This window comes from Daphnia pulex, chromosome 2 (genome assembly GCF_021134715.1).
Source record: "Daphnia pulex isolate KAP4 chromosome 2, ASM2113471v1".
Taxonomy (NCBI): domain Eukaryota; kingdom Metazoa; phylum Arthropoda; class Branchiopoda; order Diplostraca; family Daphniidae; genus Daphnia; species Daphnia pulex.
The window spans coordinates 2876554-2900793 of record NC_060018.1 but is presented as its reverse complement, the minus strand read 5'-3'; the positions used below and the strand labels follow the sequence as shown (position 1 = coordinate 2900793).

Here is a 24240-nt window from a genome sequence, read left to right as displayed (position 1 = left end):
TGCAACGGGTATATTTTTGTTGTTGTTGTATTCATATAAATATTAGACGCGATTGAAGAGTCCCTTGCGCCGTGGACTGGATATGGATGAATATGTATATATAGTTGCCGTTGTTGTGCAGTGTAAATGAGTATAGCAGACGGCGAGCGGATGTCCACCTCACGAAAGACAACAACGACAACAACGGACGGAGCGAGGACCATAATACAACAACAACAACAAAAAAGAAGAAGAGAAAATGTGTCTATTCATAAAAGAACATCTGACCACACCACCGGCAAATATCTGCATTCGATATGCTAATACAAGAGCGACGATCCACTCTATACTTTATTATAATAAAAACGAGTTACGGTGGAGAGTCGTTACGCTTCTACGATCGAGAAGAGACAACCCTCTCTCTCTCTTTCTTTCTCCAAACCAAAAAAGGGAGATAAAAGGAAACAAAATGGCCGTGAAAAGGACGGACTTGTATATATATAATCTATATGCCCGTGTCTATATATAGCGAAGAACAAGGGATGTATACTATTATCTTCTTATATCTATTTTCTTTTTCTTTTTTCTATTTTTGAGTGTCGTCGAACCAAGAATATAAATATACGTCAGCAAAACACTGCAGCAACAGCGGCGGTAGCCCATATTTTCTGAATAGTGAATGTAAGTGTACGGTTCGATTGTTATTCACACTACATCAACCCCATCTTTTGCGGTCAACGGGTTTTTCTTCTTTCTTTATACTATTATTGTTATTATTATGTGTTACTTAATAATAATGATAGGCTGGAAGGAAGCGGTGAGAGCTGGCAGCAAACGTTTGCAACAATAACGACTTTATTGATGATTGATATCGCCATATACGTAGTATAAAGAAACGGTCGAAACAATAAGAACACAATTTGAAGTAGAAAAGTGATAAAAAAAATGACCCAGTCTCTCTGTAAAAATAACATGGGACGACGACATAACGAATCGACGACATAACGAATCGACGACATAACGAATCTAAAGTGTCAAATACACACAGCACAGTCTCGGAGCGTGAATCAAACAAACAACAGGAGAAATAGCGCAACACAGCACAGCGCCCAGCTTTTTTTTATAGCAACTCTAAACAAACCGGTAGCTGATGTATACATAATAATAATGACTCTTTGTATTTCTCTCTCTTTTCCGATCTATCGCGAAGGGCCTCCCTCTTTTCGCCCCATAGTGTTTAATGTCCGTTTTCCATGTAAATAGCAGCGAGAGCCGAGTTATATAGTCGCAGCTCACCATTCACGACACCAACAGCCATCAGCTCGGGCAATATTATTATAACCGGTCTATACGTAGTGTACGTGTGTTGTAGGCGTATCACGGCAGACGCGTTGCAGAAAAATATCATGCCGAGTGACGATCAGATAGGTGGCTATTATCTCTCTCGCATATGCATGGAACGTATATATATCTAAAAAAATCCGACATGTTTTTTTTTGTTTATTTGTTATTTCTTCTTTTTCTCTCAAACATTATTTTTTTTTCGAAATTTCGGTTTGCAGTTGTGTGTGTACACATTAAGAACACACCCTTTCCGCTTCCTGCACATGCTACAGTCGTGTTACTGTTGTTGTTCGTATTATTTTTGGGGTTTTTTTGTTTCTTCCCTCCTTCCGTCCATCGACAGACCTACGGAGCGGAGCAGATCGCAGTTGCGTGTCTGTATATACACCAGCATTATATATCTATACCGAATAACGTTTCATTTTCCAGAGCGAAATGAGAGAATGAGAGAGAAATCGGGATGCAGCACGATAGTTTTTACATGACATAATGTCTAAAAACAAAAAACAAAAAAAACATAAAAAAAACCCTATAGCGGCGGCCCATAGCCACGGATGTGTCAGGAGCTGACGACCATATCCTCGTGTGTTGAGTGTGCACTGGTTGGGAGAGAGCGTGCAGTGTAGATAAAGATTCCTCTACATGTACGTACTACTCTATAGAGCCCATGCAGTAGAACGAGAACCGGCATACTCGAGACCGTACCTCTATAATTTGGGAGCCCAAATCACAAACATCATCGGGTTCGACGCCGTTAAGGGGGAGGAAGAGCAGACAGCCCAGGTTCTATACGTTTCTGATTTCGACTCCCGACACCAATCATGTGTGTGTGTGTCTAGTACTACAGGCTGTGGTGCTCATCATGGCCTCTATTTTCTTTTTCGCTCATAAATTACAATGAATTAACGCTTACACACACACACATAGAAGCCGAGCGGACGTCCCAACAACCAAATACAAAAAGCTTCGAAGAAAAAAATAGAGAGAAAAACAACCAAACAAAAAAGAATCAAGTTGAAGGAGTAAAGAAAAACAGTACGCCCCGTGATGCGCTTCCCACTTCTTTTCTCATTCTTTTCTAATCACCGGCTCAGGTTAGAGAAGAAGAGAGAGAGAGAGAGTCGTGAAAAAAAACTACAGTATGTGTTGGAAAAGGAAATCAAATTAAACGAAGTAAAACAACAACGAGAGAAAAAAAAAATCCTAGAAAATGAAAATCATTATATCATTATAAATATCGAAATAGAATGCCGGAGAGATACGGCAATAGTTACAGCCATTTCGAAATAACTCGATTTTTCATCTTTTTCGATTATTTTCCTTATATATACCCATCTCAACTTGTTCTTGTCGCTTATTGCACCATCTCTATTTTCTTCGTTTCTTTTCAGATTTTTGTTTTGTTCCATCTTGTAAAATTCATGACACCGTCTCATTTATTAAATAAACAGACACTATATGGTACGCATAGTGTACTTATGGGACCCACTGCTGTGCAACTACCAGATAGCAATACATATATTGGAAAGTTCTCTTTATTTTTCCTTCTCTTATAGCATCGATCCATCATTGTTTTAGAGTGATGGCCAGGCTCTACGTTTCCAACCACGAACCGTATAGAAATTCCAGCCCACAGTATCAGAATTTAAATGGCACTACCCCCCCCCCTCAATTCACGCAAAAAGAATTTGGCTCGCACAAGTACCTCTTACGATTTGCCACTCCATTTTTGATGTTATACTGAATTAGATATCGACATCGGCCCTTCCTTTTCATACAGAGTGGGTCGGTATAAGTATAAGAGTTGTGTATCGTATAGTAGTTTTCCACACCAGCCGACTCGGCGTCTTCATTTATATTTTAGCTGATGACTTTCGGCGGCCTTCTGTTGCTATGTAGTGCATTACAGACTTTGTATTTCTATGTACTCAGGGTGACATGGCAAGGAATACAGTATAGCCGCACCTAACGTATATACACACAGCACTCACTGAATGCGTCAATTGTTCAGCTCTTGTTGAGAACTCGAAAGACGGGCGACATAGGAATAATGGGTCACCGAACTCATCGACCATTCCTAGTCGTCGTCGTCGTCGTCGGCATTATTGACTCGATCGATTAGGGGTTGAATCAAGTCAATCTCAAGACACACACAGAGGGGAGTATAGGACCAACCGAAAAAAAAAAGAAAAAAACTTTTTTTCCTATACGGAATGGAATGCGAGATTGGCTGGATCGGGTCGATGCCCATGTCATGTGTACGTATATAAATATTGAGAAAGAGCCGAGCGTCAGAACGGCTCCAACCTATAACAGCAGCCACATCACAGAAATGGAATAGAGTGGTAGAACATGTCTCTTTTCTTTTTTCCTTCTTATAATATTTATTTATATATATATATCTTTTTTTTTTCTCTCTCTCTCTCTCCTTCTTTTCTTTGCCCGTGCGGTCGTGCCGGGCCTGCGAGTGTTTGTCAGCTGCTACCACAGGCGAGCGGCACGTCCTCCTTATTCAACGCATTTAGGGCGACCCTAGCGACGGGCCCAAGGCTTATGTAATATTTCCTCTCTGATAGAGTTTGTAGTAGCAGCCACTATATACGGGCACACTACACGGTGGATGGAGACTGGATGGATGGACGGCCGGACGGTCACAGCTCTTTCATGTCACCGTATCATTCAAAGTTGGGAATGGGGCGCGCCATGCATCATCCTCTCTCCTACCAACGCCGGACAGAGGAGAGAACATGCACGCGGGCTACTATACATACCGCTACACCCTCCCCTTCCACATTCGTGTGTCCGCGCCCGTCCGTCCGCCCGTCCGTTTGTGTCCCATTTTTTTTATTTTGTTTTGTTCCTTTTTCTTTCTTTCTCTTCTTCTTCGTATTCTTTCCCCCCTTCTTCTTTTATTGCTTGTTCAGCACTAACGTTTTGCGGTAACAGCAGCGACAGCAAATCCGTGCCGGCCGCCCGGAATGGATTTTCCCTTCTCGCATCCGCTTTTTTTTTCTTCTTCCCCCTTTCTCTGTGTGGATATGACGGGAAAAGAGAAGGAAAGACGTTAGAGAGAAGATAACAAACAAGAGAGAGAGAGAGAAAAGAAGGCCACGCAACAATCAATATTGATACGTGGCGTGAGTGATGCAAGCGGCGAAACTTTCCGTTTCGGTGGACGTGGATTGCGCGCGTCCAGTGACGCGGGGAGCAACAGCGCGTCCACAAAAGTGCTGGATGTGGAAGAAGAAGAGAAAAACGTCAGCACGTGTAAGCCAATGTGAAAACGACGACGACCAAATTGCTTTTTCACGGCCTTCTTATTTCATTTCGAGTCGCCATCATCAGGGCAGCAGCGCCCCGGCGATTTTTGAGTCCCTCAGAACTGGTTCTCCTATAGTCGTGCCGTATTATATAAACGGAAAACTTCAAGTGAATAATGTTTGATTCACGGAAAGCATTTCTTATTCGCGTCTAAATATCTACCGGGCGGGAAATAATCTGCTTGGACCAGCAGCAGCGGAAGGAGGATAATATAAGAGACGAACTCGTTGCGCTACTTTGTCCATAACGAAAAACCTCAATTAAAATGATTATTTCGTCTTGCCTCTTGTAGGAACGCTTCGTCCGTCGTTTGATTTTTCTTATACAAGAGCAGCTCGGCTGTCTGCCGTTTCTTTTCCCCCATCTGCTCTTTCCCGTCTGTCGACATGACGGAATTTTCACAAGATTATAGACGCAGACGCGTGTTTGGAAAATGCCAAAAGAGACGATGATTTCTTACACAGGTTTATAATACCTTGGCGTTGGCTGGAGAGAGACGCACGGATTGATACGCGCCCTGCAGATGCGGTAGCAGCAGCTATTATATAGCGCAGGATAGATCGTAAACAAGGAGATGAGTCAATGTATTTCGAGCTCTTTGGCCCGCGAGACAAAACGACCCGGAAAGTTTTTGGGTCTTTTTTGTCTTTTTCCTCGTCCTTGTGTGTGTTGTGATGTATCTTTAGAGGTATAAAACGAGATAAGATAAGATTCCTGAGAGAGAGAGAGAGAGAGATGGGAGACAGACGACATAGTCTGTCTTCCCTTCACGACAGCCGACACGTTAAAGCGCCGGTATAACAAGCGGAAAGAGCCACTGGGTTCGTATCGTTTTTTGTGTGTCGCCGTTCAGACTCTCCTTTTCTCTCCTTTGCAAGTCTGACGAGTTCACGACGACAGATCAAGGAGAAAGGAGGAAAATAACCGAAGACCGAGACGGAAAAGCGAGTCGAAAGAAAAAAACCAAAACAAGAGCGACGACATTGACGGCAGCAGCCAGCCAGCAGCCAACTCGGCCGGATCGCCGAGCAATTGTCAAACAAATGGCGAGTGAGAGTCAAGTTAAGAAGAAAAAAAAACCCTCAACCGCAAATTAAAAAAAATGCGGAAAATGTGCGGTTCAATTTTAGAATTCTTTTTTCTTTGATTTTCGCAAGAGAAATTGCAACGTCATAGTCGATTTTTGTTTTCTTCTTTCCGATTCAATTTCCAAGTCGATTTGGGCGACTTTCAGGGGCGTCTTTCGCGCGCGCGATCTGCTGGCTGTCGCACGCATCTCAGTCACGCACCTTCACGCACATCACGATCGCTTCAAAACACGACAATCACAACAACGAGAACTGGAAAAAAAAGAAACAAGAGAAAGAAAAAAAAATCTTCTAACCAAAATAAATAGGAAAAATAAATGTTGTATCGGGAATCCATTTTATCCGCGAGGCATCCAGGCGCGTCTTCCATCTTCCATTCGTATAGTAATAGAAGACGGCTAGAAAAAAAAAAAAAAGTTTGTTGTTTTGTTGTTGGTGTGTTGTTATTTTCTTTCTCTCTCTCTAGTGGACAGGAGGGGATCAACGGTTAGAAGAGGAGAAACACGAGTTGCATCTCGAATGTGGCGCAAGCCAATGACATCTCTGTGAGGCTCGTTTTTATTCACTTTCTATGAGAGAGGAAGAACTTTGGTGACGTGGTATAGTGAATCAAAATGCCTAGCGACAGCTGATCCTCACGATCCGCCAGAGTGAACAGCGTTGGATGAGTTCAGACGAAGAAGAATAAGAAGAAAAAAGGGGAAAAATCTCTTTTGTTAGTTTTCCCTTTTCCTTTTTTTCTTCTTTTGGCCGGCGCTCATCATCAATGCCTTATTCAATCCCGCCGACTATTTTATTTTATTTTTTTCCTTCTAGTTTCTTTTCTATTTATTTCATTTTCATTCTTCGAGTGCGAAGAAAAAGAAACGCGGTCGGACGACTTTAAGCTCCTCCACGAGCTCTTTTTTTCGTTCCTCTCTCTCTCATTTCGTTTGCTTGTTTAACGGCGATTTTCTGTGAGCAAAGAGTTGTTCCTTCGAGTCTCATAAAACTCAAATGGACAATTGAACGTACACGCTAATCGTAACGACCCTTTCGTGGTTGAAATTCAAGCTGCAGATTAACTCGTGAATATCAATCAAAGCTGATTGATAATCGTCTCGTAAAAAAATCAACTAAATAAACCCGAAAAACAAGAGAGCAATTTCCACTTTGCGCTATAACAGTCGCCGAGACCAAACTGGATGGATCCACTCCCATTTTCGTTGTATGTTGCTGTTTTCGTTCTTTTTTTACGAGGAGCCCCCCGCTCCAAAAACACAGAAAAGGTGGTTCTCGACATAAGAAGGAATAAAAGTCAATTAAAGGCAATTAGATTACGCCATGGCTATACGCGGGGCTCGGACCGACAGCGGTTCCTAAACAGGACGGAGCTAAGAGAGCTATATATAGAGAAAATGGGAATAGTCCTATCATAATAGACGACGTAATAATCTAATCGAATTCGTGTTGGGCAAACGAACGAGAAGAAAACTCTGTGACCGAACGATTTTTTTTTTTATTTTTTTTTTATTTGGGTTTGTTGTTGGTATTGGCATTACATGTGAAACGACCCGGAGCTTCACGCACGACTTGAGCTCCAAAATGATACACACGACGTGTACAGATAAACCGGGAGGGAGAACGAAAAAAAGAAATTGACCATCACCCTTAGTTGGCTATACATTATTATTTGTATTTCTTTTTTTGTGTATGTTGTTGTTGTTGTTGTCGTAATCGTCAAATTCCTGGCGTCGTTGTAATTCGTACAATACAACAAGCTCACGCGATGTGCTTGCTCTAGCGGCTGTGACATTTGCACGACCGATCGCTCAAGCCCATCGGCTCCTATACCGCTCCTCTCTGTGACTCTCTTTTGGAAAGAAAAAAAAAGAAAAACTAACAAAATAAATAAGATAAAATAAAATTTAGAAATAACGCGCCGGGGGTGTATAGAACCCGGGCCGTTCGTCACGGACTGCGCCCGCCCCGACTGAATCACTCTCCAGTCATCAATCCCAGCGCGTTTCCATTTATCCTTTCATTTCCTCCTCCTTCTTCTTCTTCTTCTTCTTCTTCTTTTTACTTCGACCATTTCTTTTTGTTTGGGAAAATTTGTATTTATTTTCGTTTGTTTGTTATTTTCACTGCCGTGTTGGCTGCGTGCGGCGGGAATGAGATTTCTGAAACGCGTCGAGTGTTGTAGCGGGACGGCCAGGCGAAGGCCCCTTTTCAAAAACTATCCGGCCTCTCTCGCAATGATTTGGTTTCACGTCCGCTCAAATAGTTGAAATTCAAACAACGGACACGGCGCCAACAGATTCGTTTCAATCACAAATCGTTCGGCATCCGGACGTATCCGTAACGGACCAACGCCGTAACACTCCGCCCTTTGCCAAAACTGCTTTATCTTTCTTCATTCATTTTTAAAAGAAAAAGAAAAGCGGGGGGAAATCTTTTTACACGAGTTTTACACACCTCCAAACTGTCTTTTTTTTTTGTCTTTTATTCCATCCAGCCGGAACGTATACTATACACCCCCTTCCTTGCAATGCCGCACTAACGGGAGAGAAAAAAAAAGACGACTATGGCAAACCACTGTGTCATTTCGCCCTCGGTTAACCAAGCGTGTGTTTTTTTTTTCTTCAAAGAGCTCTGCTGTATACATACTATACGGGAGATTCCCTCTTCTCCTGTCAATCCCCCGACATTGCTCCGGTCCTCCCCTGATGGCAAAAAGTCTATATGTAAATTCGGTTTTCCTATTTCTCTGGGGCATTTTGCCGACAAGTGCGGCCGAACGCATTACCGGGTCGGACTGCTGCGTCGTTCTGTTAAAACGACCGAAACCTCCTCCCTGTTCCTTCTTCGGCTAAATAATAACGGCTCCATTTTTTTTTTGTTCTGTCCGTGTCTTGTATACACTCTGCGATTGTTAGATGTAGTATACGCCGCTCCACAAACTCACACGAAAAAATCATCGACGGCGATGTGATGATGATGAGTTGCGGACTGCATTTTTTCAGCTTAGATTGTTTTTATGTTTTTTTGTTTTTTTTTTTTTGGTTCGTTTTGGTTGTTGTTGTCTTGTGCGGGAGATACGCGGGATGAGCACGACCCCCATTCCACACACTTGCTGTGCTTATAGAGCAGTGAGAAGGGGGCTGATGACACAGATATATGAACACTAACGCTCGAGACACTATATTATGTAAGGAGCTTAGCAGTGGCGAAGAAGCATTCATCGCCGTCGTCCCAAAATGGTAGTAATGGCTCTCTTTCTCTTATGTATACTCCACATCGACTTAGACATTCTTCTTCCTCAATAGCGAAGAAAGAAAAAAAAAGTCTCCACCGCAAAGAGACAAAAGGAGAGCAATTTTCACTGCTCGGCTCGGCTGTAGTACGCGGAATAATTCATCCCGTTAACACACACACACACAAAAGGCTGCGAGCTGTGCCTCCCATTTTCTTATTTTTTTTTTTTTTTTTTTTTTACTAAACCGTAAGGGTTCCATCCATCACTCGGCAACTTTTTTTTTCTCCCCTTTCCAACAATTTTCGTTTCTTTAGAAAAGTGTGTTTTTCTGTTACGCAACGCCATACGCGAGCATCATCATCAGAGATTTATAGATTTCCCCTTCGTTATTTCTGATGAACTGCGCTCGCTGCTGCATGGCATTCTGCATTCAGGCATATTTATTATTACACAACTACCAAGGGAACGGAACGGAGCTAATCAGTCCAATCTTTCAAGGAGTCCTCCCCGTCCTGTTCCCGTTTCAGTTATTTAGCGGTGAGGGGGAGGGGGATGGTAAGAAGAAAACAAAATTCTTCACGTCTTTTGAGTTTGTGTTGAAATCCAAATTTCCCAATCAAAGGACATCTTTCTTTCAACAAGGAGCGCCGAGATCGTAAATTGTATCACAAGTCAAATATTCAGGACTCAGGAGGCGGAAAAGGGCGAGACAGCATCGAACGAAATCCAAAAAACATCGAGGGACGATAGCGAGCGAGAGATTATATCCTACACAAATATACACGGCCCCGGTGTGCACACAATAAGATAAAGGAATTAATAAGGCTGAAAACCAAACGTAAAAGATAAAAAAATTGTGTAACACAATTAATATAAAAAAATAAAAATAAAACAAGCGGAGGACGTTATATAAAATAGTCCAGCCACATGGGATGGAATACGCCGACAACCATCGACTCTTTTCATTCTCTTTGGTCACGATTGCTTACTCCGTATAAATCACGGCGCTTGTGATGGAATGACGCGGCGGCTGTGAATGGGGGTCGAGTCGGTTGGGTCGCAGAGTGCTAGTATTACATGTATAGGTCTCTACGTCTAGCCAGCCCACAGAGAGTGGCACTTCTCATCGGGATTCCGGGCGGTTGGCTATAAATTGATGCTGACTTTGTAAGTTTTTAAGTTCAGCGGGTTAACAGTCGCAGGACAGTCGTCCTTTAACTTGCCTCTCTGACGATTTTCATTTAAGGAAAAAGCCAAAGTGACGCAGTTCAGCATGTAGACGACGAGAGATTTAAGGTCGGCAGTCGCCATCCAGCCGAAATGGGGAAGGTAAAAAAAAATTGAATCGACGGACCAAAGGGAAGACATCACGACAAGAAAAGATGGAAGACTCCCGAGGACGACGAGCTATGGCAGCACGCTCTTTCTATAACGGGGCCATGCAGACCGGCTCTCTCCTATTGAAATCGTGAAGTATAATTCAAAACGCTAATCATTTCAAGCATGCGCTAAAGAAAAGAAAAAATAAATAAATAAATAATACCCAAAAAAAAAAAGATTTAAAAAAAAAGAAGAAACGAGGGGGGTTGTACCGTGCAGCTGGGCCACGGAGTTGAGCGCCAAGAGTTTTTTTTTTCGGGAAGTTGTTGCACAAGATCTTGCGTTATGCATGCATAATCGAGCATGAGCTATGGCATCCACCGCCAAAGTCGGATCGTAATTGTCTTCAGCTCGAGAAGAATGGCAAGGAGAGAGAGACGAGAGAAATAACTTTCAAGACGTCCTTTTGAGCATCCGCACGCTGGATAACAACAACAACAATGCCTGGTGGCCGTCACAACAACCGAAAACAGGGTTCGCAATAACAACTCTTCGGCTATTCACTATCAAGGGACTACACAATACCCGAAATGTTGTATACGTATATAGATATGTACCTTGGTATAACCAAATTCTTGACTCGGTGTAGTGAATATTCTTATGCGGATGATGATGCCACTGCTGCAACTTATAGTTTACTCAACTGCACAGAATGATGGGCTTGGCCGCCGCTGCCGTCTCGCGTGGATTTGATTAATCACGAAACAATTTGGGCCGTGTTGTACAATTGCTGGTGGTTGGCCCCAGCAAGTTTCCCGGTATATCTTCTTTGGCAGCTCGCTGTCGTAACTCTTCAAGGATTTCGCCATTGAAAGGAGAGCGGCCATCATCCATTCCACATCCGTGCTGCCTATTTCTTGTACATACACTCTTTCAGGCTTTTAACTATATTCACCATAGGTACACACGGATGTACAAAACATTTGCTGACGTCAACCGACGTCAACGTCATTATTTTTTTCCTCTTCCAAATAAACCGTATTGTCCTTGACAGTTTTGTTTCTCTTCTCGGTATTCAGCGAAGTGATCAAGCACAGCTTTTTGGTTCTTTTATTTATTTTTCCTTAAATTCGTTTGGGCAGAGAGCAGGGCCACAAGGATTTGCGGTCGTTTTCTCCACAGCACAATTGCTGCATAGGAGCTCCGTTATATCAGCTGGCGATGCAATTAAGATAATAGCATATAAATCAAAAAGAGAAGAGAGAGAGAGAGAGAAAGGGAGAGAAGCGGAATAGACGAGGTTTTATCAGGAGCCGTGATCGCGCCATATATACGAACGTGGTTCTACTAGTAGCAGCTCTATACTACCATACAGCTATATCCTGTTTTTCGGTCGTTCTGTCCTTCATTAGCATCAACTTATAAATGCCAAGGGAATGGGTGGAGGCGAGGAAGATGTATAACGATATGTAACGAAAATACAGGACACGGCCACCTTGCGCGGCACGTCAAGACGACGATGATTGATCTGTATCTCTTCTCTCTCTTTACACACAGACAGACGTACACACGCTTGGACGAACGGTGAGCCAGCCTTATATGTGCACACGCAGCTATTGAGAGAGGGGCCCTCTCTTAGCTATATAACCGCTCCGAGTATCGTTGCTGCTGCTGCTGCTGCTGCCCGGCTCGCTTCGTGTCCGCGTGTGTTTCAGAGACGGGAGGGAGTTGTTGTGTTTGCATAATTCATAGACCGTGAAGCTTTCTAATGCCATACGCATGTGTGAGCAGAGAAACAGTCGGCGCCACCAGCAAAGTAGTCGGTTGGGCCAAGTAGCAAAGGCAGTAGCATCGGGACGGAGCCAAGAAATCGAAAACAAAATTCAAAGAAAAAAACAACCGAATTTAATGTAAATCAAACCTCCCCCGTCGGTTGTTGTCGGATGTGTATGAAATCGAAACGCCAATTCTCTCAAAACACACACACACACACACACACAACAGACCCAAAGGGTATTTGTGCGACTCTCTGGTCTCCCCTTTTTAGGTCCGTGTAAGAGAGATGAGCATCGGGCAAAAGAACGGTCGTGAAAGGCAACTTACACGAGGACAAGACGCGGGGATGGCCGGCCAGTCACGTTGACCCGCAGCGAATTTATCACCAATACAGATAGATATTTCCCAAAGATATTCCAAACACTCGTTGGCAGTCTATACGTATATAGTAATATAACTTATGATATTTCCCTAAAGAGGAGAGACCCGCATCGTGTCTGACAAGTTCGAAAATGCGCGTTACATAGCCATCGCAGTCAAATCTATAGAGACTATATTATTATACAAGAGCGCCAACAAAGTTTCGGCTCGCCGTCGTACCTCCATCCTTTTTTTTCTTCTTCTTCCTTAGTTAACGACGCAACTTGCCAGAGCCGAAATTGGTCAGATTGGTGCGGTCACGTCGTAAAATAGATGGTAACAAGTTATGCCCCATCTATTGCTTTAGTTATTGTTGTGTAGATACGAACCAGCACATTCATATCCATATCTATCTAATATATCATCGCATAGTAGAGCCATTATTCCACTCTGTGATTTCTTGTTTGTTTTGTTGGTTGTTTTTAATTTCTTTCTTTTTTCGAACATCGACGTTCTCTTATATATACACACATTCGTTATTGGGGTCTAGACTTTATGTATGCTGATGGATGATGGAATATCAAGCCGATGATTATTACAGTTATAAAACTGGCGCAAGGCCAAGACCAGCAAGTCGGAACGGATAAAAGTGACGATGAACCTAAAAAGTTTTCATTTATCATCAAGACGAGAAAAAAAAGAAAGAAGCGAGAGGTTTGAAAAAAAAAACGAGCTATGTAGCGATAACATCCCAAACGAAGGCGAAATAAAAAAAAAAAACCTCGAGAAAAGTATAAAGTTGAAAAAGTCTCGGGCGATGTACTACGCGGACTCGAGCCATCGCACACCTTCAAACTGATTTATGCACCAGACTTTTCTCATTCTTTATTCTCCCTTTTTCTCTTTTTTTACAATGTTGCGGAAAAGAAAAAGTTGTTCCCGCTCTGCCGCAAAAAAAAAAGCAACAGCCAAAGTTGGAACTTGGAAGTAATGCGCTCATGTTGCGAAAAGACTTTTGAGATCTTTACTATATATATGCGGCCCCAGAGACTTGTTCTTATTTCTATTTCCTGACATTCCTAGCAACGACTCTTGAGTTTGTTGATCGGGGCGACGACCCATATTCCACTTTATTTTTATTTTACCTACGCCGAAAAGAGAAAAAAAAGAAGAAGAATCAACTAAGAAGAAAAGAAGAAAAAACGATCAAAGGTCACGTGAGTCGAGAATAACAGACATCGGAGAGAGGGAGGATCACAGCATAGAGGATATTATATATATATATATATAGCAGTCTATCTTATGATCTATCTTCTCCCGTTGCGGATGGCGGAGTGTTTATAAGAGGTATAGGAAGTCACGCTCTTTCTCCGCTCCGTGAGTTACCGCTCTCCGCTGTGTCTCGGGTATCGCTCCGACCCCCCGAAAGTCCCAACATGAGACGAAGAAAAACTCTCAACAGGATGATGGAAAAAACATTGCGGGTAAAAGAGAGAGAGAGAGAGAGAGAAAAAAAAAATGAAAATAAAAAGAAATAACAGCTGATCGCAGCCGAGGCTATACACACCACCACGTTCTCTTCCTCCTCCTCCTCTGTACAAATATATACAAATGTATTGAAATAAATCGGTCCTTATACGACTTTTGGCTCTTCCAACCAACGGCTTGCCGACACGCATTTTCGCTGCTTTATCTTTATTTTATTTTAGTTTATTAGATTTCATTTTTCTCTCTCGAATTTATGTATGCATGTAAGGAAAGAAAAAATACGATGGGTGGGGCGGATTAGCTAATTAGCCGGCAGGAGCCCGGAGCCATGATGGAAACAGGGTGAGAATATATATAATATAATACAACATACATATAGGAGCGGCCAAGAGGAAAGAAAAGAAAAAGTTTCTTCTTCTTCTCCTTTCGTAACTTTCGTGTAGTCCTCTCTCTCCTCTCTCGTACTACCTAATACCCTATAGCGGGGACGTGTCAAATACTTTGACACGGAAAATGGTGTGAAAGAGGAGAGAAGTGTCTCCAACTTGCCGTAACGCAGCCCAGCGCGCCCGGCCCGTCACGACGCCTATAAATAATACCACACATTTTTATAATATATAATGCAAGCAATTAACCACCATTGTGAGGCTCCTCCACGACGTTCGGTGTTATTTTTTTTTCCCCCTCTCTCTCTCTCTCTCTCCCTTGGCCTCTACTTCATCTTCCCTTTTGAAAAGGAAAAAAAAAAAAATTTTTATCCGCGCTGTCTCTTCTCCTTATTTTTCTTCAAATAGATCATCTCAACGATTATACAGGGGCAGCAGCTAGAGAGAGGAAAAGGGGAGAAAAAAATTTGAAAAAATGTTGTATAGAAAAATCTCTCAGCTTCGGGCCGTTCAGGTTCAAGAATCGAAACGACGAGAGGAATATCTACATAAGGACGACGAGGGAGAAATTTCTTTGACCCAACTGAGCGCGGACCACATACTACCACTACCACTACTATAGTATATCCTTATAGCTATATTTACAATAAATAGCTAACTTTGGAGTTCTTCTTTTCATAGTTTTGGGCTGTTGAAAATCTCTATGTTGTTTTTTCTTCTTCATTTTCCTTTTATCGCTGAGTTTGAAAATGCACATAAATCTCGAAACCGTCTCGTCTCGTCTTTTTTTCTTCTTTTTTCAACCCCATGGAAGATCCCCAAAAAAGCTGCGGAATGCGTGGCCGCCCGGCCCGGCGGTATGTCTAATCCAAAACGCGACTGGTATATATCTACCACACCGACCGAATTCTTCTTGATGTAATATTTCGTTCCCCTAAAAGTTCACCTATTATTCCCCATTTTCTTGGTACTGACTATTTATTTACAAAGACCATAGCATCAACGATCTCATCCGACAGGCTCGGAGAAATCTTGAAAACTTTGTTAACGTTCGTTAGAAATAATAATAATAATAATAAAAAAAGAAAGGAAAACAAAAGAGGAGATAATTCGACTAACTTCCGGCTGAATAAAGGCTTTAATGTACTCCACCACTATATTAGACTATAAGAGTAAAGTATAGGTCTCATTTCGGCATCACCATCCCTTTTGCTCACAAGTCTCCCTCATTGTCTCCGCTCTCCTCATATCTTTCGAGATGGGTGGGATGGATGGAGGGAAATGCCATTAAACACGAAGTTTAATGTCATTTCAGAAAGGAATAATAACAACAGGGGGAAGGAAGGAGGAGGAGAACGTATATAAAAAAAGAAACGAAAAAAGAAAAGCAATTTTCGTGGTGGAATAAAAAAAGAACTGGAAGAAAGATGAAAAGGTGAGTGCGCGCGGCTCCGTGAATGAGTGAGCATCAGCGAGCATCACGAATTCACGATACAATAAACGACAACACCGGGAGTTGTTTCTCGTTCCAAAGAGAGAAGGGGGGGATCCGACGGAAGACAACAACAACAACAAAAAACAAGAATACGAAACAAAACTAATACAAAAAGTTAACACAAATAAAAAAAAAAGAAGAAAAAGGAGGAGCGCCGTGTGGATGTGAAAATGAAAATTGTCTCCATAAAAAGAACTCGGGACCAGGAGGGGGAAAAAATATATATATAAAAGAGTATAGTAGTACCAACACACGGAGCAGCTTTTAACAACCATTTCGTTATTATGCTCATCGCAGATAACTCTTTGATTTTGCAAGGCTCATTATCGTCATCTCTTGTCTATATCCTCCAGTTGGACGATAACATTTTACGACCGAGTAGTTTTTCTGGCTGCCGTGTGCAATTCGTTTCAGACGAACGAATTTTTTTTTGTTTTTGTTTTTTCCCTTTAAAAAATTCAAAAAGATGGATCGATGGAGATTCAAACAGAATCCCAAATTGCACTTAATCAAAAGTGTATTTCAAATCGAGAATGTTGTATAAGCAATTTATCATATTTTTTTCCAAAGGGAGAGAGAGACGGAAATGGGCAATGAACGACATAACGTTTCAGGACGTTAATCAAAAGAGAAGGCCGCCGCTTGCAACTTTCAAGTCCCCCCCCCCCTCTCCTTTTAGTGGTAGCGTAATAGAGAGAGAGAGAGAGAGGAGAGAGTGTCTATAATGAAGTCATTGCCACTTTAAAAAATAAATAAAATACAATTTGTTCAATATATTCAACAACATCACAGAGGCAGAAAAATGTTCTCTAAAAAACTTTCGGCACACTCCATCCCGTCAGGAAGTGAACTAACCCTTCAAACTGAATCAAATGTCGGATTCTTCCGGCCTTTGCAACTCCCTAAACAAAGTTGAATTCATTAAGGAACTTTAGATTTTTTTTTTTTAGTTTCTTCCTCCTCTGTTCATTTCCCAGATAATAATATTATGCGCTCAAGCCTTTTCCTCTTCAACAGCGGAACCTCCGGGTAGACGTATACACGTATACGTATAATACAACAACTCTTCGTATGATAAACCTCTGGGTCGTCGTTGTCGCGTCCTCTCGAGTTTTAAAGCGCAAATTATACGACATCCTGGTGTATAACAACAAGCCGAAAAGTTGAGGACCTAAAATTAGACAAGAAATTCTTCACCCTATCCCAATAAACATCTGTACACTAGTATACAGCGTCATAACAACAATCCACATCCCAAGGATGCGCATAGGGGTCGCCCAACATCAAAAGAATGCTGTAATAGTACTTGCTATATATATGCTGCAAGTTAGACTTGGTTCCCCACCCCCACCCAACCACCCTTCCACTTCGCCAGAAGACACGTGGAATCTGTGCTTGTGTGAGCGTTCGTTATTATACGCCGCTGCCAACAACGATCGTAGAATCCTCGCCATCGCCATGCCGTGAACAAGGAGCATATAGACCGTAAGAGTCCTCCCCCCCTTTTCTCTCTTCTTCTTTCTCATTAGCTCGGCACGTAATAACAATAGCCACCATTATTACATTATCAAATTCATTAGGCACGCCTCGGCCCTTCTTATTTATACTTTTTTTCTTTGAGTTTCTCTCTCGGGTGGGTTATTTTTTGTATTCAAACACTTTTGGGGATGTCTATAGCGAGAGAGAGAGAGAGAGAGAGAGACGCCAGAAAGACGGCGGGATATAAGGAGTATGTGTGTGTGTGTGTCTTGTCTGCCTGCCAAAGACCGGCAGAGTTCCCATCCATTCTTGGGTTCTTCATTTCGGAATTATACACATCCATGCGTGAGCGCTATACTGGAAATGAGGGGCAGCATGCAGCAGCTACAAGGGTCGTCGCGCATATAAACAGAAAATACAAAAACAAAAAAATATGGGACACATTCTGCGCTTCTCGCTTTCGAGATTGCGGTGGGACCTATTAAAAGGTTGCGCTTGTCAAGAAGATCGAGACCGAAAAGGAAAGAATAAGAAGAAGAACGGCTTTTTTGGGTGTTTTTTGGGGGGTGTTTTTAATTTTTGATGTAGTCAGCGTTGGGGTTTCCCTTCTAAAATCTAATCGAAACGAAACAAAAAGCTTCACGCTGTTGTTTGGATCCAACGTTTCTGTGTGCGCACCTTACCGGTGGGTCTTTGCGTGTTTGTGCGGGCACTGCCGCATGCAAAGTATTATGTACTCCGCATGTTGCGTATATAAGGTGCTTATCTCCCTCTATAGACACACACACGCGTATACAGCTAGCAGCTAGCTACACAGCTGTTATATGGTTGGAAAGTCGCTTTTTATTCCTGTAAAAGGGGATTTTGCGGTGTGATTTCCTTTTGTTTTCGGGGTCCGTTTTGAAGACAATTTTTCATTTTTGTCGTCGTGCGTGATGCGAAAAGATTTGGTTTTTACGATTTAAGAAGTCGAGGACAACAACAAAAGAATAAGGTGGGGTGGATGGGTTACGAAATAACAACACCCAGAAATATGAAGGGAAAAAAAAATACAAGTCTGCACGCTCACTCACGAGAGGGGTTCCCTGTAGCCCAGACTCTGTGTATAGCTATAGGGTTTTTGGTCCATATTATATTTACTGCCCGTCTTATATTACCTATTATATTTTAAACTGCACATACGTACCTACACGCATTTAATAGTACTTTCCTTCGTTTCTTTTGTTTCGAGTCTTCAATGACCTGACCCTCCCATCAACCCCCTGTAAGAAAAACGTTCTCCTATTTTTCTTTTTTCTTAGAAAAAAATATGTAATAACTTGGACGTAACTGTAAAGAATATTTGCTATAAAGCATCAAGCGGAATACCGTCCAACTTAGCTACTCCTGCTGCGTGTATAGACCTCTACATACGCCATATGCGTATAAATAATATAAATCTCAATTTCTCGCGTCCGGTGTGTTTTTGGGTTTGTGTTTTTTCCCCTCGAATCCAGCACACGCACGCATTTCAATGTGCCACCAAGACCGTAGAAAACAGTTGCCGATGCCTAGATACGCTTTTGCGTGATGCGCAATCCTCCCGCGTTCCTCCCAGTTTTAGCACCGCGAGCCCAGCGACCGAGAAAAAAAAAGCAACGACACAACGAATATCTTTTTGATGTTCGTATTTCCTTTGAAACGAATTGCCATCAGTACATAAATATTTAAGGACTGCACAGTCGAGAGGGTTGATGGGGGAATGATATACATGTGCGCTTCCCATTATAAAATAAGAAACAAGAAAAGAAAAGGAAAAAAAAGAGGATCTGAGAAATGTCAAAATCAAAATGGAACGTAATACCTTCCGAGTTTTTATAGATCTTATACAGTACTCTGGAGCGCGCTTCCTTTTCTTGCTCGAGCCTTTTAGCCCCCATATTTTGACTTTTAATGTCTTTCCCTAAAAAAAATTAAAAAAAAGTGGAACCGCGTCGTTTTTATTTGTCGCTTCAAATTTCCCCGGAACCGAGTCGCCCTTTATTCTGGTTGTTACGACTCGTTATTATATTATCATTTCATTTTGATTCCATATCCCGCTACTTGTCAAATAGATTTGTGCTACCGCGCGCTGTCCCTTTCGTTTTTATTTTAATGATGGGTACGGGGGCCGTAAAGAAGGAAAGAAAGAAAAGAAGTAAAAAAAAATGATTATTATTTGCTTTGTGAAATTCTTGTATTTTGTCCGCGGTCAGAAAAACGGAAAGGAAAATGGTGGGGCGAATATGTTCCGCCTCGTCACGTCCAATCAAATCGTCGCGGTAATCAAAAGGAGTTGAGAGAAAGTAACGGCGAAAAACCCTAGACGTCGTAACGACTGGTGTGTTGTGACAGTTGGAAGAGGAAACGACAAAATAAAGCTCTCAAAAGTTCCTCACAGAAAGACACACACGTGACTGCCTGAAGAAAATAATAAAAGGTCGGGAGTACGACAGAGAGAGAGAGTGGGGAAGATCGTGTGGTCACACATCGCCCCGTTCGTCTTGGGAGGTCAAAGATGGTTTCCGATTAGATCTATTAAATCGACAAGAAGGGGAACAACAAGCTTTCATCTCCGCATATTTTTTCCGAGTAGTAACCCGCTGCTCTTGTATTTTGCTAACCTCTTCCACCCTATAAATAAATACGAGGAGAGACACTCACACCGCAGCACTCCGTCTAACGTACAAAACTTTGATATAGTTGACCTCACGAGCAGAACCCGAAAAGAGAAAATTCCACATTTTTGTTTCTTTTTACCAGAGGCCTTTTTCTTTATTCATAAAAATTCTTTTTTAGAAAAGCTCGTCGGGGTTTGTTTTCTATATACGTCGAAGACAATAGCCCCGCGTGTTGGGCTTCCTCTCTGACTCTCCTCGGTTCTTCTCCTTCTACCTACTCACCAAAACAATCCACCGAAAAGTAGAAGAAGAAGAGCGAACCGACTGGAGCGTAGCGGAGATAGGACGACCAACCGACCGACCACCTTCTATCTTCTTGTGGGCGCTCGAGGTGGTGGTGGTGGTGGTGGTGGTGGAGCAGAAGCAAAAGAGCGGCAGCGACTGCTGGCAATGTGATTTTTCATTTTCCCACGAACCGCACGGCTGACCCCGATGTTTGACTCTTTGAATTGCTTTGAGTGTAGTCTGCCCGTCGGAGGAGGCTCGCTCCACGATATTGTGTGGGGTGTGCGTGCAGAAAAGACTCTTCTTCTTCTTCTCTCGTCTGATTCAGCTGGGGGAAGAATGCCGGGGTCGGCTGCAGAGATGAGCAGCCTCTAGTGTGGTCGATTGTTTCAGTTGAAGCGCATAGTGTACCCACTACACACGTTTGTGTGTTGCCATCATCATCATCAAAAGAAAAACAAAAAAGGGCTTTGCCCCGTTAATAATATTAGATTTTCGACCTCTCCAATTTTCCCGGCTTTCTACCCTTCGTGCGGTGTCGTCGTCATGGCTGTTAATATCACCCTATACCCAACTGCCCTTTTTAAAAAACCAAAAATCTGTTCCACACAACCCTCGGCCATGTCGTTCATTAAGCGGCGAAAGTCATCATCCGGCTTCGAACCTTATAATTCGATACATTCTTTTCCCCCAAAAAATAAAAGACTTAAAAAAAACAGCATTTTCAAATGGGTACATACGGAAAGATAAGAGAGATGAGGCAGTGAGGCTACCAGTTCCAATATGGCCAGCAGGAAGGAGGGTTAGTCGAGGGAAAATGACGCCTCTCACACATAGGGGAACACTTTATTGCATTTATGTCCGATTGCACTTACCCGAGGAGGCAAAAGAAATGTATTAAGTGTTGTTGTATCATTCAAAGGGCACATCTAGTAACATACTGTACGGTAAATTCTCTTCTCCCTTATTTGATAAAAACGAAAATGGTTTTTCATTTTTTCCCCCGTTGTTTATTATAGCCCGTAGCCGAGAAAGAGAGAGGAAAAAAAAAGACACACACGTAGTGGTGGTAGAGACCTGATGGTTATGATTACGGCCACAGCAGCATTTAAAAAAGAAAAAAATAAATGCCGTGATCGTATGAATAAAAAAGGCAGAATGATGGGGGACATGAGGAATAAGAACTCAAAGTGACTGCTGTAGCTCTGTGAGGATGTCACTCATAAAATATACATTAGAAACAACGGTCGCAATTAGCGTGTACGGGGCATTAAATTCTCTACGGTCCCGCACGACGCGCCTCACCTCGACGTCCCCTATACGCCGCGCACAAAAAAACGGATGCAAATCAATCCCATATCAATTATTTTCGTTTCAAGAAAAAAAAATACGTCAAAAGTTTTGAAAACAAAAATCAAGAGAACGTGTCACTTTATTAGATACACTTTTTTTTCTCCCCTTTTATTTAGATTTATTTATTTTTTTGTTAGTGGTGTGCGGATGATGTTTAGACAACTCTCGACGCCGGAGCGTCTGTTGCGCCGCGATATATGGCGCACGTCGACTCACGTCCAGTTCCTGCATCGCTCACACACACAAATTCAGTGGATGAAAAAAAACAAAAAAACAGAAAAATAAAAATGCCGCCGTCAGAGTTTCGTGTCAAGTGAAAGACAAAAGCAAATAATCATCATAATGAATACGCTACATTATACACACACACATACCACTTTTGCAACCCACACACACACACCAGCAGCGGCCGGCTCTCGCCTGTATATATATATATGCATACATGTAATATTCACGAATGTTATATTCTCTCACTCCTACCGACGTGAGTCTCTCTCGCGCACCGAAGTCATTACGTATGGAAAACAATGTGCATGTTGTAGAGTCGGCCCCATTCGATTTTTTGTTTTTTCGTTCAGGGGTTTTTTCCTTCAATTTCTATTTTTAATTTCATTTGTTATTTGTTACAAGGTGCCTGCATGGAAACAATCCGGAGCGTTAGAATGACTAAACAGTGCGAGTCTAGCATTCATTACAGTAAACCACCGCCACCAGCTCACTCTTGAAAAAGAAGAAAAAAGAAAGAATAAAAAACACACGCTGTAGATGTCTAATGCGTTAAATGAATGCTGGGCGGATGGGGTGTTGTTAGGAGATGGAACCGAGCGAAGAGGAAGGAGAAAAAGAAGCGGTTCTTGGTAAATTTAATATGCCTCTATTCTATATAACAAAGCGCCATCTGGTTGATCCAATTCATTAGTAATGCAATACACTAGACCGCTGTGTGCGGAAGAGAGAAGGGAATTCGAAACTTTTTTTTTCTCTCTCTCTTGTGCTGCTGCTGCTGCTGCTTTTGGTCCAGAATAGGATGAAACGAGCGGGGCTAAAGGGTATGGCGCATATGTAATACACAAGAACATATTAGATGCGTTCGAGTGTATATCGAAAAGGGGAGAAAAACAAGACAGACATATAGGCTGGATACGGTAAATATAGAAGGGTATTATGATACTGTGCCGACAGCATTCAGCCGTGGCGACTATATGGGGGCGGATTGTAAAATAAAACGAAAAAAAAAAAAAAAAACAAGGAAGAAGAAAAAATCACCCATCCGACCGTAGCCTCGGCTCACGAATGAAGCAGAGAAAAAAAAATTATTTTTCGTTAAAGGCATAGGCTCAGTTCAGCGACAATATAAAAGACACACAAGATCCAGCAGGTTTTTTTTTCCCTTTTCCGGGGACGAAAAAAAGAAGATGGGGTAAATAGAAAGATAGAAGATGGGGTAAAATTTAAATCGTGTAAATAGAATTGTGATGAAGATGCTCAAAGGACCGTGGCAGAATGATGCATGGCACAAGACCCCGTCGACTGTTACGCCGATGAACCCAGCACCGAAATTCTTCCTTTCTTAAGTGTGACGAAACCGGCTCGGTTGGGCTTGACTGGGGCTAAACACGGGCCAGTGCACAACGCGTATGCCGAGAATTTGTTTGGTATATCATTCCCATTTGAAAAAAAAAATTCCGAATCTTTTTTTCCCCCTCAGACGATATTATATTTCGAATTGATTTAGTTTAGTTTCATATCATTTCCGCTTCTTTTCTTCGGCCAGTCGCCTGGACTGTGCAACGTGAACATAACACATATAACAAAACACACATAGCCACCAAGGGCGAAATGGTATAGCGATTCTTCCCAATTGTTGTGTATAGCTTTTCAAAATGCTCTTCTACCACAACAACACGACATTTCTATACCTTGGAAGGAAAAATACAAGAAGACGGGAGATTTTCTTTGGGGAATAATAAATTTGGAAAAAGGAAAAAAGGAAAAAAAAAAGAGAAAGGTCTTAAAGGTTCCAAAGCAATTTCTGTTCCTGCTGCCCCACGTGTTGTTTTTCTTTTGGGGGGGTTGGATTTCTTTTTTTTTCCATCGAAAAGATGCGGCTCTCTCTCTCACAATCGTTTTGCAAAAAAGGAAAAAAAAGGTGGAAAAAGTTTGGAGGTGTCAAACAAACGTAACACGGGCCAGCTAAAAAAAAAAAACGGAGAGAGAGGCCGGGCCATAAGGAAAAGAAGAAAAAAAAGGTAGAGAAGCGGGCAGGAGCAGAGAGCGCTGGTAAGATAGAAGAAGAATTACTCTTTGGGCTAAGTGACAAGTCTTTGGGCTCCGCTAGCGCCATAAAAATCCATCCCCACAGCGGGGATGGACACAAGTCTCTTTTTTTTCTCTGTATATATATACGTCTTGTATTTATATACGCAGCTATAGCTCTCCTATTTGATGTATGGGCATACAACTATACATAAACATTTTCCGAGATGTGTATAGCGCTTTTTTAGATTTCACTTCATGCCAGCGCCGCCTTTTTGTCCAGTTATTTCCATTTGGCTGTTGCTGCTGCTGCTGCTGGCTTTTCTTACCTTTTGCAAACGACCCCAGTTGGAAATGTACAAGAAAAGAATAAGGAATAGATCGATTGGGACAGCGCCCAAGTGGGTCTCGAGCTTTTTGGCAGAAAAACTCC

The 24240-nt window shown here is 42.2% G+C and overlaps 1 protein-coding gene across 2 annotated transcripts in view; it reads right to left on the bottom strand.

The window, feature by feature from the left end:
* The window catches only part of LOC124209660 (cysteine and histidine-rich protein 1-like), a 74155-nt gene that overhangs the window by 23525 nt on the left and 26390 nt on the right, over positions 1 to 24240 (bottom strand). For both annotated transcript variants that reach the window (XR_006881026.1, XM_046607755.1), the window contains one exon: positions 1 to 24240. This exon is cut by the window's left edge and continues 23525 nt beyond it; it is cut by the window's right edge. The gene's annotated coding sequence lies outside the window, so the exon portion shown is untranslated.